General features: G+C 31.6%; 1 protein-coding gene across 1 annotated transcript in view; it reads left to right on the forward strand.

The window, feature by feature from the left end:
* LOC142234740 (uncharacterized) overlaps positions 1-17,706 on the forward strand; it is a 303,670-nt gene that overhangs the window by 83,998 nt on the left and 201,966 nt on the right. Inside the window, exon 3 of the mRNA XM_075305910.1 lies at positions 14,744-14,845. The gene's annotated coding sequence lies outside the window, so the exon portion shown is untranslated. The remainder of the gene's footprint in view (positions 1-14,743; positions 14,846-17,706) is intronic.

Raw genomic sequence — 17,706 nt, forward strand, 5'->3', positions numbered from 1 at the left:
AAAAAACTTTACCAAAAATATCGATTTAATTATTTTTTCCTTTGGTAAATTAATAACCAATAATGTGCATGTTAAGTTGCAGCTGTCCTCTTATGGACTCGTCCAATTTGCTTCTTCACCCGCCTGCCACCTGGTTTCGCATACAAAAACTTGTTTTCAATATTGACCAACTCGAGTCTGAACCAATCTGGGGAAGCCGTCTTAATTGCATGGAACATACATACATGTTTACATATACTCCTCATTCGACTGTCTGGTATGTTTTTTTTCGTTGGTCTATGTTGCTGTCGAATTTACACTAAAAGAAATATTTTATTGGGCAAAGGTGACCTCACGCCGTCTTCTGAAAATCATTGTATGCAGTGTTGCCAGTATTTTTCTGGCTCTTGTCCCCAAATTGTGATGTTTTCGTCTCAAAAATCCTCAATTTAAACTTAATTCCTCACACAATTCCCCAATACATTTTTGACAAGTTAAAAAAAAAACAAATAAAGCAAAAGGCTCCGCTGTAGAAAATCAGTAATACTTTAAAAATTAAAATTTTGTCAAATCCAACAAGCTGCAATAAGATCAAAATTTCGAACCACAACACCAAAAGACTGATATCGTCTTCCAAATGCTGGAGATATGATAATGGGAGTTCGGTCACCTTGTATTTATGAACGAAAATTTACTTCTAAATATTCAATTGGTAAAATTAGGTGGTAACGTTGCCACGTTAACGTTAACACGTTAACACGTTGCCAAAGTTGGTAAAGGGTGATTCTTTTGAGGTTAGGATTTTCATGCATTAGTATTTGACAGATCACGTGGTATTTCAGACATGGTGTCAAAGAGAAAGATGTTCAGTATGCTTTGACATTTCATCATGAATAGACTTACTAACGAGCAACGCTTGCAAATCATTGAATTTTATTACCAAAATCAGTGGCAGAAAATCCGCTTTTTTATCGACAAATTTTGTTCAGCGATGAGGCTCATTTCTGGTTGAATGGCTACGTAAATAAGCAAAATTGCCGCATTTGGAGTGAAGAGCAACCAGAAGCCGTTCAAGAACTGCCCATGCATCCCGAAAAATGCACTGTTTGGTGTGGTTTGTACGCTGGTGGAATCATTGGACCGTATTTTTTCAAAGATGCTGTTGGACGCAACGTTACGGTGAATGGCGATCGCTATCGTTCGATGCTAACAAACTTTTTGTTGCCAAAAATGGAAGAACTGAACTTGGTTGACATGTGGTTTCAACAAGATGGCGCTACATGCCACACAGCTCGCGATTCTATGGCCATTTTGAGGGAAAACTTCGGAGAACAATTCATCTCAAGAAATGGACCGGTAAGTTGGCCACCAAGATCATGCGATTTGACGCCTTTAGACTATTTTTTGTGGGGCTACGTCAAGTCTAAAGTCTACAGAAATAAGCCAGCAACTATTCCAGCTTTGGAAGACAACATTTCCGAAGAAATTCGGGCTATTCCGGCCGAAATGCTCGAAAAAGTTGCCCAAAATTGGACTTTCCGAATGGACCACCTAAGACGCAGCCGCGGTCAACATTTAAATGAAATTATCTTCAAAAAGTAAATGTCATGGACCAATCTAACGTTTCAAATAAAGAACCGATGAGATTTTGCAAATTTTATGAGTTTTTTTTTTAAAAAAAGTTATCAAGCTCTTAACAAATCACCCTTTAGAATTCTACCAGAAATGGTAGATTTTTTATTGTTTGGTAGATTGGTAGAATTTTTTAAATTTTGGTAGATTTTGCAGAGGTATTTCATAAATTTTCTATAGGAATAAACTTCTGACAAAATTTTCTATATAGAAATAAAATTTTGAGAAAATTTCCTGCATAGAAATAAAATTTTGACAAAATTGCCTATATTTTGACAAAGTTTTGATAAAATTTTCTATAGAAATAATATTTTGACAACATTTTCTATAGAAATAATTTTTTGGCAAAATTTTTTATAGAAATAATTTTTTTTAGAAAATTTTCTATAGAAATAACATTTTGAGAAAATGTTCTATAGAAATAAAATTTTGACGAAATTTTCTATAGAAATAAAATTTTAACAAAATTTTCTATAGAAATAAAATTTTAACAAAACTTTCCACATAGGAATAACATTTTGACAAAATTTTCTAGATAGGATAAAATTTTGACAAAATTTTCTATAGAAATAAAATTTCGAAAAAAAAAATTTAACAAAACTTTTCACATAGGAATACAATTTTGACAAAATTTTCTAGATAGGATAAAATGTTGAGAAAATTTTCTATAGAAATAAAATTTTGTTAAAAAAGATTAAATCGATTTCTCGAAAAAATCCCCACAAAAATCACCAAATTTATGGAAATTCCCCAACAAATCCCCAAGTTCCCAACTCAGAAATTTCGTCCCCATTCTCGAAAAAATATCCCCAATTTGGGGGAAATCTTTAAGGATCCTTTCCAGAGCATAATACAAATGTGATGTACCTTATGTTCAATTCAGAAAAAATAAAAATTCTGAAGTTTAGGTTAAAGTGGCATCCCGATTTCATTTAGGCTCACTTAGACTATTCAGTCCATTGTGAAAATTCTGAAGGATGAAGTCGTACCACCTCGTTGAACCCACTTTTGCCTCGTAGTCAATGAATTTACTAATATGTCGAACCCGGGATACAAAAGTCGACAATCGACTTTTAGACTAATAAATTGTTTGTCAAAAATAGTCGAAAGTTCGAATTTTTGTAATTTTCAAAATCGAGTGAGTTGAGTTTTGAGTCAAATCGACTTTTGGTGTTGGTCAAAATCGACTTTTTACAGTGACCAAAATCGATTTATCGAACGAATTTGAATTAAAAGAGAATTGTGATTTAACTAATTTTATGCTGAGAATTAATCAAAAAGTCAAAGTCGACGTTTCAAAAATCGCAAGAGTTGAAAGTCATGTTTTTTAAAAGTCGAATACTCGAAAAATCGGCTTTCAATAATCGCCAAACTCTGAAATCGACTTTCTTCAAATTTGGGAAAAGGCGTAAAATTAAAATTTTGACTTTTTAAAATTTTGAAAAAAAATCGATAGTGGGAATGTCCACTTTTCCAAAATTTTAAAAAGTCGAAATGTCGACTTTTTGGTTCTCATTACAATCCCTAAGTCGAACAACGGATTACCGGTGTTAGAGTAGAGTTTTCACGTCCGAAAAACCTGAAAAAATATTAACGCTTCCGTTTCAAAGTCTTATTTTCTCCATGTATTGGACTAACCACTTTGGCTGCATTTGGTTGGTTGGCTAGCTACTTGCGTATACAGTGTTTGTCCGTGTGGTGTTGCCTTTAAATCATCATTGCTGGCCCAGCGATATATTGACATAAATTAAAAATGGCTTAAAAAACATCAACATGGCTAACCAAATATGGTGTTTATTAAACGTCAACAACGACAACTGTTTGCTGCTGATTTATGATGTTTGCAATTTATTTTGGTAGCCGTTCTTTCATTCCTCCCTTACTCTAGGGCTCACACCTAAGGGATATTCTCCACAAACCGCAAATAATATTCATTACATACAAATACAGATCATAATATTTACGAATACTATGGACGTATCAACATTACGATGGCCTCTATTCCATAGTAAGCTAAGTTCGAAAATGACTAGAGAAAAGTCGAGAAATATAGACTAGATCAGAAATGGGTTTGGATTGCACTTTTTTTAAAGGTAATTCCGCTTGCCGTGATGGATATAGGTTAGGTTAGGTGGCAGCCCGATGTATCAGGCTCAATTAGACTATTCAGTCCATTGTGGTACTACATTGGTGAACTGCTCTCTTATCACTGAGTGCTGCCCGATTCCATGTTAAGCTCAATGACAAGGGACCTCCTTTTTATAGCCGAGTCCGAACGGCGTTCCACATTGTAATCCTCAGAAATGTCACCAGCATTACTGAGGTGGGATAATCCACCGCTGAAAAACTTTTTGGTGTTCGGTCGAAGCAGGAATCGAACCCACGATCTTGTGTATGCAAGGCGGGCATGCTAACCATTGCACCGTGATGGATATAAGAGCATCCCACAATTGTTGATTATTTTTATTTCATGTGTATATGTAAAGGTATATAATTTTCCTTGATTTCTATAAAGTAATGTTTTTAATGTAAAAATTTTTTTTCTTTTCTGTCTAATTGCATCTTCTCTCACATCTTTCTCACTTCCACCAGGTTTTTCAGTTCTTAACACATTTTTCTGTAGTACAAACAATGTAGAAGAAATTATTAAGTTAAATATTTTTTTTTTTAATTTTACCTTTACGCTTGGACGAAGAATCGAACCGCGGATCATAGAGTTTGTAAGCCATCACACTATCTACTGGGCTACGTAGCTGTTATTGTCATCAACAGACAATTCCCGCTGTAGGCATCAACACAAAAGCAACGCAGTCAAGCAGTTATATTTATAAAGAATAGTTTTCGGCGCCCATGAGCCAATGTAAAGAAACTTTATTTGACAGAAACATACCTTTAGTTGGTCACCGTGGAACAATGGTTAGCATGCCGGCGTTGCATATAAAGTGTAGTGGGTTCAATCCCTGCTTCGACCGAACACCATAAAGTGGAAAAGGGTATTATAAGTTAGTGCATATGTTTGTAACACCCAGAAGGAGACGCCCTGGCAATAATGCTCAGGGTGGGTCCCTAAGTCGATATAACCATGTCCGTCTGTCCGTCCGTCCGTCTGTCTGTGAACACATTTTTGTGATCAAAGTCTAGCCTCAGAAGCCAGATTTTTGGCCGAATTTGGTTGAAATTTTGCACTAGGAGTACAATTAGTAGTATAGTCAAATTTGCAAAATTTGATTGAAATCGGTTCAGATTTAGATATAGCTCCCATATATATCTTTCGCCCGATATGCACTAATATGGACCCAGCAGCCAGAGTTTTATACCGATTTGCTTGAAATTTTTTACAAATATAACACTTAGTCGTATAGTTAAGTGTGCAAAATTTGATTGAAATCGATTCAGATTTAGATATAGCTCCCATATATATCTTTCGCCCGATACGCACTTATATGGACCCAGAAGCCAGAGTTTTATCCCGATTAGCTTGAAATTTTACACAAGGTACAATGGGTAGTATAGTCATGTGTGCCAAATTTGATTGAAATCGGGGCAGATTTATATATATATATATATATATATATATATATATATATATATATATATATATATATATATATATATATATATATATATATATATATATATATATATATATATATATATATATATATATATATATATATATATATATATATATATATATATATATATATATATATATATATATATATATATATATATATATATATATATATATATATATATATATATATATATATATATATATATATATATATCGAGCGATAAATCATAAATAAACTTTTGCGAAGTTTCCTTAAAATTGCTTCATATTTAAATGTTTCCCATATTTTTTTTTTTTTTACTAAAATTGTGTTCCACCCTAGTGCATTAGCCAACTTAAATGTGAGTCCATAGATTTTGTAAAAGTCTATCAAATTCTGTCCAAATCGAGTGATATTTAAATGTATGTATTTGGGACAAACCTTTATATATAGCACCCAACACATTTGACGGATGTGATATGGTATCGAAAATTTAGATCTACAAAGTGGTGCAGGGTATAATATAGTCGGCCCGACTTTAGACTTTCCTTACTTGTTTATTGCAAAAGAAAAAATTTGTACCAAAAAATTTTTTTGGTGAAGAAAGTGTGAAATATTTGACAAAATTCAAAAAACTTTAACAAAAGAAAAACTGTTTTTAAATTCATGTTTTTTTTTGCGTGTAGTTATGGAAATTCGCTTTAGCCTGCATCGAAATGTGTAGCTATGCTTATGTAGATTGTTATCTGACATTTTCTTTCCAAGAAATTAATAGTATCTGTTTATTCCAAAATCATAAACAGATCTTCATAATTTTAAATGTATCTGCATTCGAATGCCGCTCTAACCGATTGGCGATATTCCCAAAATGCCATAGAAAATCTCCTACGTTTCCGCAATAACAGTATCAATTCCCTTCATAATGTTAACATAAAAAAGAACCCTGTTTTAATAAACAATAATTGCCTGTTAAATTGACTTAGTACATTATAGAGTTACGGTAAATGGTTGCATGAGTGTACCAATTTGTTAGTCACATATTATACTCCTCTCGAATATGTGCTATGATGTATGCTCATATGAATACTTCGTAAAAGTATTTGTATATTTGTTATTGATGTCAACCCATTTCAAGCAAGATGTGAAATTTAATTAATCTCTTGTCAATTGATAGTGAGGCAATTCAAAACAGTTGCAAGGCTCATATAAATATTTTTATAGAACTGTCATAAATCAGCTAAAGTAGCAAAATGTAGGAAAATTAGTTTGTATTTTATGAAACATTTTAACGGCTGTTTTTTTTTTTTTTTTTGAAATAAAAATAAAAAACATTTTTTTTGTTACTTAGAATTGTTATATGTTAGTCCACAAATGAATTGCGTTCCAAAATAATCTCAGGCCAAAGAATATTTCATGAAATTTTAAGGCAACAATATTTTTTCATTGATATAACGAAACAATTTAATTACGTCAATGATATTATTCCTTAAATTTTCGTTATTTAACAGAAAATGAAATATTTCATTATATTTACGAATTTGTTTCGTTGTTTCTATTTTAGTGAGCCATTTCGTTTCTGCATTTATCTACATACTTTAACATTTTCGATGTAAGCAATGTTTATGTTTAAAAGTTTTGAATTAAATTCCCTTGGATTATTTTTAGTAAGCCAATATAGCCACATCTTTTGTTTTAAAATCTTTTGCTAAAAAAATCATTGAAAAATTATTTTATGTTTATTTAGGATCTGATGATAAATTGGGTTATTGTATATCTCCATCACCTTGTCTGTCATGACATTACTACAAAGATTCTTTCCTGGTTTACATCTTCACATCGGCTACTTTGAATCTTTACTCTCATCGAAAGGTAAAAAAATCGATTTGATTTAGAAATCCTTGTGTTTTTTTTTTGCTTGCAACTCTACAACATAAATTTACATTGTGTGTCCATAGCTGATATGTTTGTTGTTGTTGTTCTTTATGTTTTGTAAAGTCCAAACATGTTGACATCATTCAAAACCATTCAAAAGCCAAAAACAATTACAATATAAACACAAGTAGTCAACAACAATAACCGATACAGTAGTAGCAGCACCAGCAGTAGAGCCATAACATAGCAACTGCGTTCTTACTAATGTCACTGCTATGGACTAAAAGCAATGATGCCATAGATTTCCAATAAAATGGTACACCCTTCATTATTACATGGTGTATATGGAAATATTAAATGTTTTGATTAAAAGTGTCGTCCACTCACAAAGAAAACTACATACCAATAAAGCCAAAGAGCATTGCCAATAACATAGATAACTAGTTTCATTGAAACTATGAATATTTTCATTAATAGTATGAAATGTTGCATTATTACATATAGAGTTTTTTTTTAGAAGAGGGCATAAATTGTAATATGTAATAAATGGATGTCATGTAGCAAATATCAAAGTACATGAAATTGCTAGAATGTGGTCATTAACGTCACGTACCGAATTGCAAGCAATTCGCTTGAAAAAGACGGACGGGTATCGCTAGATTTTCTCAGGATTTCACAACCTAAGGATTCCTAGGCAAATATTTGAAAGCCTTACAAAGTTAGTGATTCCCTTTCTTATGGAGAATGCAAAGAAATAATTTTCATCAAATTATTTCCGATTAAAAAGTTAATTGAAGCTTAAAAATTTTCAATAAAAAAATCAAACTAGAAACATTAAGTCAATTAGGTCCTTAGTTGAAAATTTTAAATTTTTAATTAAAAAATTAATTGGTCAATCAATTTTTTAATCAATCTCGGAAGACAGAGTCAGTTAAAAAATTATTATTTTTTTTGAAATTTTTAATAAAAACATTTTAATAAAAACAATGAATTTTTTAATCATAATAAAAACACAAAAAAAATTAGTTAATCAAACAAAGGACACAAAGTTAGTTAAGAAAATGAGTGAGCATTTTCGCGATTTTTATTAAACAATTAAATGTTCCAATTAAAAAATTTAATCGATTGCGGTCGCAAAACTCAATTTTTAACTAAATAATTGATTTAATCAATTAAAAAACTGAGTTTTTCAATCGATATCAATTAAATTTTTGATTGAATCAAGTACAAAAGTAATTGTTTTTTGCAATCAACATAAAGCTTTTAAATAAATCAATTAACAAATTAATTGTTGTTTTTTGCAAACAAAATCCATAAAATAATCAATCAATTAAATATTTAATTTAATCAATAAAAACAAAAAATTAACTGAAAGTTTTAAATATAATCAATTAATTATTAATCAAATATTTTTTATTTCTAATTAAAACTGTGACTGATACTATAATTTTCGTGATTGAAGACATTAAAAAAAATAATTGGATCATTTAATTTCGCGATTGAATCAGAATTTTTTAAGTGACCCTCTTTTGGTCTGATAACATGACATAACGTGATTGCTCAAAACACTCTTGTCAATATTTCCAGCATATTTAGTAAGGTATCCTTAAATTCGTTTTAGCTTAACTTCCTTCTATTCTTAGTGCATTTTTTTGTCTCTTATGTGGTTCATATTGGAACTCAGTGGGTACAATGACAGACAAACCGACGACAAAATAAAAATCTAAATACAATGAACGCTGTTTTTTAAAGACAAACGGACAGACATATCATTCGAACGAATATTTTCCATACTTTCCACAAGTCACACCAGTGCTAGATGGACAAACAAGACAGAGCCAGGCATATGGATAACCAAAAGGATCGATCGATGGATGGATGGTACAAAGATTCTGCAGGGAGAAGAAGAAGAATCCAAAAAAAGTGAGAAGAATTGCTGTACACTGATACAGCTCTATGGACATGGTTATAAACAAATCCGACAAAGCGACATACAAATGTCCGCTTATAGCGGCTTTCAATGTTTTATTGGAATGTTAAACACTCCTATATAAACAAATAATGATAAATGCTTAAACACTAAAACGTTGCCGTGACTGCTGCCGCTGCTGCTGTTTCAGCAGTTGTTGTTGTTGTTAACTCGCGGCCATCAAGTTAACCAGGCTCCCCGGCAGACATTGAGCAGCCAATATTGCCTTCAACGATTGATCCATGATGGGCATGGATGTTTTTGGTGATATGTCGTCGCCTTTTATTCCGTTGTCTTTGTTGCTGCTGCTACCGTCGCCGCTATTTTGGTCATCCATACATGGCTATCAGACATCCGACCATAAGGCTAAGAGCCCCCAAAAGAAAATATTAGCGATTTCACTGGTTTTGGCTGGTCGTTTTGTTTGTAGCCAAAGCATCCATGGTTTACTTTAACCATTCCATTCAATATATGGGAGACACATGAAACTGTCAAAAATTTTGGGCGATTTATTAGCGCAAATTGAGTTTAAAAAGATGCTATTGCTGTTGCTACTACTATGACTGTCCATGGAATCAAAAATCAAAACTAAACCATTTCCAAATATCCAAGTCGTGGTTCAAAACGAATCGTCTGGGTCGTTTAACAAAACCAACAAAAAAATTATGATTTTTTTCCTAAAGTGAAATGAACACAAAATTTATAACATTCTCATGTTTGGAAAGACATGACGCGTCAAAATCCACAATTCTATGTCCATGGCAATAGCTGGTCATATTTTCGAAGAGTTTGGAGTCATATAACAGAATGATGAATTCCAAAGAAAAATACCATCATCATCATCGTTGTCGTCATACACTAGAAATTTATGTTTGTGGCATGCCATAAACTATCGAGTCTTTGGATTTTTTTTTTGATATCAAATGATAGTTGGGACTGTATCCTGCATTGATTTTTTATCGCTCTAAGTGAGATTGGTTTTTCCATGGGGTATCGTGACAGGGTTTGGGAAGATGTTATTTTTGGAAAATCTTTCCAAAATCAATTGCAAGGGTTTTATTTTGTTGTAAACAATTTTAGATTTCTATTTTTTCTTTCGATAGATGAACTTTTGACAGAATGTATTATTATGTATACATAGTCACCTTAAATCCTGGCATTTCAGTAGTCAAAAAAGAGAGCACTCATATGCTCACACAAAGTAAATATTTCTTCCGAAACGAAATTTGCTTTTATTGGTAAAGTTGTCTCCTTAAAAACAAATAAATCTTTATTTATGGTCCCCGTTGCCCAGCTTGTTCCCAACGAACTTTATTTACCCTCAACGAAAATACTTTATTTACAAAAGAAAATTTCGTTGGTCTAACATTTCGTGTGCCAGAAATGAAGCCAGAAGTACTTATCTATTAATCCAATAATTACTTATTTATTTATTTAAGAAAAAATACTTTCTTGCGGTACAAAATTTTAGACAAACGAAATTTTCTTTGCCGTAAAATGTCTTTATCGCCATTCGAAGTTTACGATGGACTTTGTTTTGGTAAAATTTAAAAATTATTATTTTTTTGTTTTCGCTTCATTTGTGTACACTGAAAAGAGTTTTCTTTTCTGAGGAACGAAATTTTAGATAAGCAAAGTTTTCTTTTGACGCTAAAAAAAATTTTCTTTAAAAGCAAATAAAAAAATTAGAGGCAATCGTTGGCTCGCTTATCGTAAATTCTGATTTATTTCCCCTAAAAATAATTTATAAGAAAGGGGAAATTCGTTTGTCTAAAATTTCGTTCCGGAGCAAAGTCTTTTTTCTTTGGGTGTATAATTTTTTTTTATTTAATTCATGTTATTAAAGTTAGCAGAAAAATCATTAAAGTGAAAAAAAGTTCTTATGTTGGGAAAATTTTATCTAAAACCTAATATCTTCCATGAACTAAAATAAATTAAAAATGGTTCCCATTTTTTAAGTGTCCATGCAAATAAATAATTTGTTTCCTCAAAAACGAAATTCAACGACCTTTTATTTTGTAGTTAAAGTTGTCGCTTTAAGCCCAAACAAATTTCGTTGGAGAAAAACATGGCAACGGATATTATACAAATCTTTGGGTCCTTTGCTTTTAAGAAGACAACTTTAAGAAGAAAAGAAAAATTCACTGGTCTAGATTTTGTTTTCAAAGGAAAGAATTATTTTTTGATGTGTAAAACATAGAATGTGTCTGTATCACGGTTGCCACTCGAGCCAAAAATAATCTACCACCATTTGAAGAAAATTTTATCAAGTAAAAAATATTATTTTGTAGTGTTTGATCAAAATATTTTTAGTTTGCACAAACAAAAGAAAGTTACTACTTCTACAAAAAGCAGATTTTGATGGTATGGCCTAAAACATAAATTAAAAATTTTAAAGATATTGACTTCTACAAAGGACAGAACAAGGGAGGTTTTGATAGTATGGCCTAAAACAAACTAAAATGTTTAAAGATATTGACTTTATAGAAAAATTTGCTAAAATTTTCTTTTTATAGAAAATTTGTTCAAAATTTTACTTCTATAGAAAATTTTGTCAAAATTTTTTTTATCAGAAAATTTTGTCAAAATTATATTACTATAGAAAATTTTGTTAAAATTTTAATATTTAATTTTGTGTTGTTATTGTTGGTTTTGTTCTTTAATCATTTTTGTTGTTTTTTTGATTTCAGCTTAAAACCATGCATTGACTAAACTACAAGTGTAGCTTAACCAACAGAGGAAAATAATGTTTGTCAAAAACAGAACGAATGAAAGAAGAGGAAGCACGCTCAAAATAAACCTAGCCAACTGCACTCAAATCGATGATTAGACGGTGGCAAAAGAAATGATATATGTTTGTACGAATTTATTTCGGCAAAAGCCGGCTATCACCTTTTTTCCAAAGATTCAAGTGTGGTTCATTGTTGGGTTTAATGAACTGCCTGAATTTATTCTTGTAATTGGTTGATAGTTTTGCTGCAAGTAGAGGATGCTGATGAGGAATGTGGTAATTCCGAAACGTGCGTCCATCCAACCATATTGCAGTCTATAGGGCTTTGCCCAAATACATTTGACAAACATTCTTTTCCTCTGTTGGTTAAGCTACTCTTGTAGTTTAGTCAATGCATGGTTTTAAGCTGAAATCAAAAAAGAACAACAACAAAAATTTTATTACTATAGAAAATTTTGTCAACATTTTATTTCTTTAGACAATTTTGTCAATATTTTATTTCTATAGAAAATTATGTCAAAATTTTATTTCTATAGAAAATTTTGTCTAAATTTTATTTCTATAGAAAATTATGACACAATTTATTTTTACATAGAATGCTGGCAAAACTTTATTTCTTTAGAAAATTTTCTCGAAATTTTATTTCTTTAGAAAACTTTGTCAAAATTTTATTTCTATAGAAATGTTTTGCAAAATTTTATTTCTATAGAAAATTTTGTCAAAATTTTATTTCTGGAGGAAATTTGTGAAGTAACTTCTAGTTGGTGAGGAATATTTTGAAAAATCTACCAAAATATCAAGAATTCTTCCAATCAACCAAACAGTAAAAATCTACCATTTTTGGTAGAATTCTACCAACTGTGGCAACCATGGTCTGTGTAGGGTAATTTCTAGTCAGTCATGTACTGCCCCTATTTACATTTGTTTTAATCGGCGAGTTAACGACATCTTGTCAACATAAACATAAATCGTTACGTTACCTTAGCTAGTTGTTAGTCGATTGCCATACCAAAATGATTGCTTTTAAAATTGTTTGTGACATTGAAGTTTCTGCTGCATCATCATCATCATCTTGTCGGTGCCCATAGAGACACCAGCCCCATATTACACATTTATCAAGCTTAAGTAAACTTAAAGTAAATGTTTGTGCCTCTAGAAAGGAGGCTTTTCTACAGTCATTATATGCAAGATTTTCGGCCTCATAAGAAAACCAAATGTGTCAGCCTGTTAAAGACCACAAAGGAAAAATGAGTTTGGCCGACTATTTCATAATGAAATTACCACCCACTAATCAGAATATAAATTTTCCACAAAAATACTTCATCTTCATTTTATTGCAGTTTCTTTGGACAGTATACACATTCTTGTAAAACATTTTTCCTTCTCGAAGAAGGGGGTGCCATTATTAAAAACTTCGCATATACGAGTAGCTAAAATGTGTGATAGTAGGTTGTGCAAATTTTCATGTGGTGGGTGTTGAGGGAGTTTGATGCAAAAAAGCAACAGAAAGTACCTTCACGAATACCAGACGCCAACAAAAGCTTAACGTATGTTGTATTAATAAACGTAAGTTCTTTGGTGCTCATAAACAAACTCGACATTATTCTATGGCTTACCTTATTTTTTGCACAAACAATACCATGGAGATTTCTACCAATGCACAGTGGCGGGATTTTGTTAAGACATAAGAAAAATGCGAACAAAATATTTTTTAATTCAATGAATTTTGTTCTTGCCCTCTAATTAAAAAAAAATAAGGATAGGCTTAATTAATTTAAATTTGCATCTATTTGGTCACCTTTTGGTATATGTCCTTAATATTCCCAATTTTGAACTTAAACCTTCCTCCCACGGTTGCCACAATTGGTAGAATTCTACCAAAAATGTGAGATTGGTAGAATGCTCGATATTTTGGTACATTTTGCTAAATAGCCCCTCCAACTAAGAGGTCCTTCCCAAATTTTCTATAGAAATAAAATGTTGACATAATTTTCTATGAAATAAAAATTTGACAAAAATTTCTATAGAAATAAAATTTTAACAAAATTTCCTATAGAAATAAAATTTTGACAACATTTTTTATAGAAATACAAATTTTGACAAAATTGATTATAGAAATACAATTTGACAAAATTTTCTATAGATATAACATTTTTTCGGTTGGTAGTTTTTAGGTAAACTTTTCTCCTAATTTTGGTAGATTTTTTGTTGGCTCGAGTGGCAACCGTGCTTCCTCCCCCACTGTGCATTGATGGCATTAGGCAAGACTGCAACTTACACATGTAACAATGCTGTAATTTTTGCTTTCATACCTCTCCCTCTCCCATCAATTTATCATCCTTCATGTATGTGTAGAGTATATAGGTGCGTGTGGGGGAGTGATTTTCCTTTTCTTGCCAATTATGAGATCTAAGTATGTGTGTGTGTCTAACATTGACTCCTGTAATATAATACAATAACAGCGTTGCTAAAATGCTAAATTATTACAATGAATTATTATTTTAATTTTAGTATTATAACTTGTACTTGTGGTTATTAATGTGACATTTCACTTTATAAGATTTTTGCCTGCCTAGGCTGCAGGCCTATGGAATGTATGTCTGGAATGTGTGTTTGCTTGTTTTTGTTGTGGCTTCTAGCAAGTTAACAGTGATTTATCTCTGTTATTTTTCGTATTTCTTAGGTTAATGCATATGTCCCAGAGTCCCATGTTTTTTTTTTTGTGACACCGATATGGTGATATTGATTTGAATACACAATGTAATTTGTATGGCATATTAAGTTCTTCAGGGTCTAAAAAGCATAGCTAATATTTGATGGGAAATTGTCTTTCGTCATAGAAATTACGGTGCTAGGTCCATGCATGTTTACTTTATGAGAGTTTATTTCGTTTGCATTTTAAGATTTTATTTCATTTTATACTTGTTGCTAGATTTGATTTGATTTATTTTTATTTTATTTTATTTTATTTTATTTTATTTATTTATTTTTTTGTTTTTGCAGATGAACCAAATTCATCGATTCCACATATATGGATCACATTTATCGGCTTTGAATATGAAATGGAGAACCGAGTTTGTCCCTAGGCTACGCTTTGATTTCAAGGTAAATATTTATTTTTTTTGTACCAGGGGACGTATGATGAATACAAATTAAGAGTTTACATTACTCATACGCTCTTATAAATCTAACTGATCGAATAATCACACATGCTGTATATACGCAGATTAAACACAAAATCTTTCACAATTTCTCTCTTCAATGATCTGTTTCAAAAAACGTACCGACTATTCCCTTTACAAAATTTTTAAAATTTTATAAAAAAAAAATTATTTATGTTGACAATGGATCTACTTAACCCTGGAATCACTTAACCCTCATCAAATGACTTTGGCAGACAGTAATAAGTACACTAAAAAAATAAAAAAAGAACTTTCAGAAACACATCGTTTACTCAACAACTTATGTATTTTTGGGGAAATTGAAAATCTAACTCCATGTTCTTATTCAATTTTTTAATTCCTTGAAAGATCTTAAAAAAGGTAAAGCAAATTGGTACAATTGTCTTGAAATGTAAAAAAAAAAACATAATTTCCTAAGAAAACCACATTAATGTACAATTTGATACACTGAAAACAAGTATGTTGTAAAACTGATGCTAAAATATTGCAAAAATTTTGTTTTGTTTTAGTTTATTTTTAAAATTTTGTAAGAAATTTTCGCCAGCTCAACGATTTTTTCTTTATTCCAAGTATGTCTCAAAAATTGTATGAACTAAATGGCAGTAAAATTTCAATGACACAAATTAGTTCAATTCTAACTAAAACAGAAGAAATTGTTCGTACGCTTTTCAAAAATAGTAAGAATGAACTGCATCTGGCGCCTAAGATTTTTTCTTTATTTTTAGTTCATTTTTTCTTTTTGAGAAAGATGCATTTCGTATATGGTAATTAAAAATCCAATAGTGTTAGAAAGTTTTCGTTATTTTACTTTTTTTCTGTGTATGTAGTCATACGATACCTTGGGTTATATCTTAAATACGATTTCTTCTTTATGTACTTCCCGTTTAAAATATTCCTGACGGAATTGTCGAATTGTCCGTGCCTGGTCGGGTGGGATACGTGCTCCCGCACACCCAGTATCTTCCATAATGGCTCCCACGTCACTATGATACTCTCAGTACATAGTCTACGAAAAAACACATTTAGGTCTTGTTGATTTCCTTCTTTCACTACTACAAACTGATTGTTTATGCATGTTGTGATTGAAATTTTTGGTAAATATATTTTTTCTAAGTGTACAATTTAAAGAACTACTAGCCTGCTGTGCTGGTGTCTGTCAGTCACTTATTGTTGGTATCATTTCTTTGGGGCTTATAGCTGTTGCCTGAGTACAATCTCGCACAAAATGACAACTTTATTAAATTAAATTAAATCATGGAATTTAGAAGCTATCTTCCAAATACACACGCATAAAAAGTGCGTCGAAAATTCCTTGATCACACATCATTAAGTGGACAAAAAATCTTGCACATCAAATCTATCCAAGCTTCCATGTATCTGTATCTGCAGTCACCTTAGGATCATTCGATCGGGGTGAAGAAAAAAACTGTCTGGCCAAAGAGCAATTCTTAGCAGATGACAGTGAGTTGAGTTTACTTCTTGGACTCATTACAATTATCAGTTGGACTAACTTGGCACTTTTCTTTCTTCATTGTTGACATCAGAGCAAGCAATGCTTAAGGATACCATAACAGTGATGCAGGGCTATGTCGACGACATGGACAAAGCAAAAACAGTGAGGCTTGATCAAATCCTTCGTGTTTGGAAACGCGACTGTTGTTGCACCTTCTGGTATGGCATGGCAAACACGACAAACTATATCCACACAAACTCTGTCAGAGATATTGGATGATGATACGATGAAGAACAACAACTGGAGGTAGAAATGTTTGTTAGTTTTTGTGTCTTTTTCTTTTTGAGGAGGTGAAGGGTTTCGACAGACAGCAGAGGATAATTTTGATGACGTTATTTTTATGTTGTCATGAAAATTTAATTGAAATTCCAAAAAAGGATACAGTCAGCTTCCTCCACTTGCGGTGTGTTTGTTTCCAGATTTCTTGTTTTTTTTTTCTTCCATAGGCAAAGCTTATCGGGAAGAAGACGTCAACATGTCTGCTGGTCCAATAGAATAAAACACAGTTTTTTTCTGTTATTCTCCATTTGAGTTTCTTACACTGGAGTTGGTGGAAAGACCGTTGCTGATATTGTTGTTGCAATTGAAGTGCCTTTTTCGGCCATAATTTCAGAAATTGGTTTTTATTGACTTCCCGTCATTTAAGAAACGGTCAATTTTTCTTCCAAAGCTACACAAAAAACACAAACAACAAACAGAAGAGTTTGGTTACTTGACAGTATGTTCTGCTTCTTCTTTTTAAGTGCTGGACAAGACACCAATGTTTTTGAAGGTAGCTAAAGAAGATGTCATGTGTCGCATCGCCAGTTGAGTGTTTTTTTTTTGGGTAATTTAGGGAATCATCATCATCTTGAACTTCAATAAAAAAAATTATGAATTTCTTGACACAAGAAGAAAGGCGGCAGATTCACAGAACTTTTTCTGGAAGGTGCTATCTTTAGATGTTTAATGGTTTTTGTTACGTAGTGTAGTGGACAATTGTACACTGTTAGAAAAATATGTTTTTCATATGTTCCGATATAAACAAAATGTGTTTCGGGCACAATTTTTAAACACAATATATTTAAGTGCAAACATGTAATGTTCCTAAACTAACACAAAATGTTTGGGACACATATGTTAATATGTTAGAATATATTATTTTTGGGGCATGAATGTTCCATAAACATAATATGTGTGAATGTAAACATATATAAATTTACAAATTTCGAGTAAACATATATATGTTGTGATACTTTATTCAGAGAGCGACAGAGAGAGAGAATTAGTAT

This window comes from Haematobia irritans, chromosome 4 (genome assembly GCF_050003625.1).
Source record: "Haematobia irritans isolate KBUSLIRL chromosome 4, ASM5000362v1, whole genome shotgun sequence".
NCBI classification, from domain to species: domain Eukaryota; kingdom Metazoa; phylum Arthropoda; class Insecta; order Diptera; family Muscidae; genus Haematobia; species Haematobia irritans.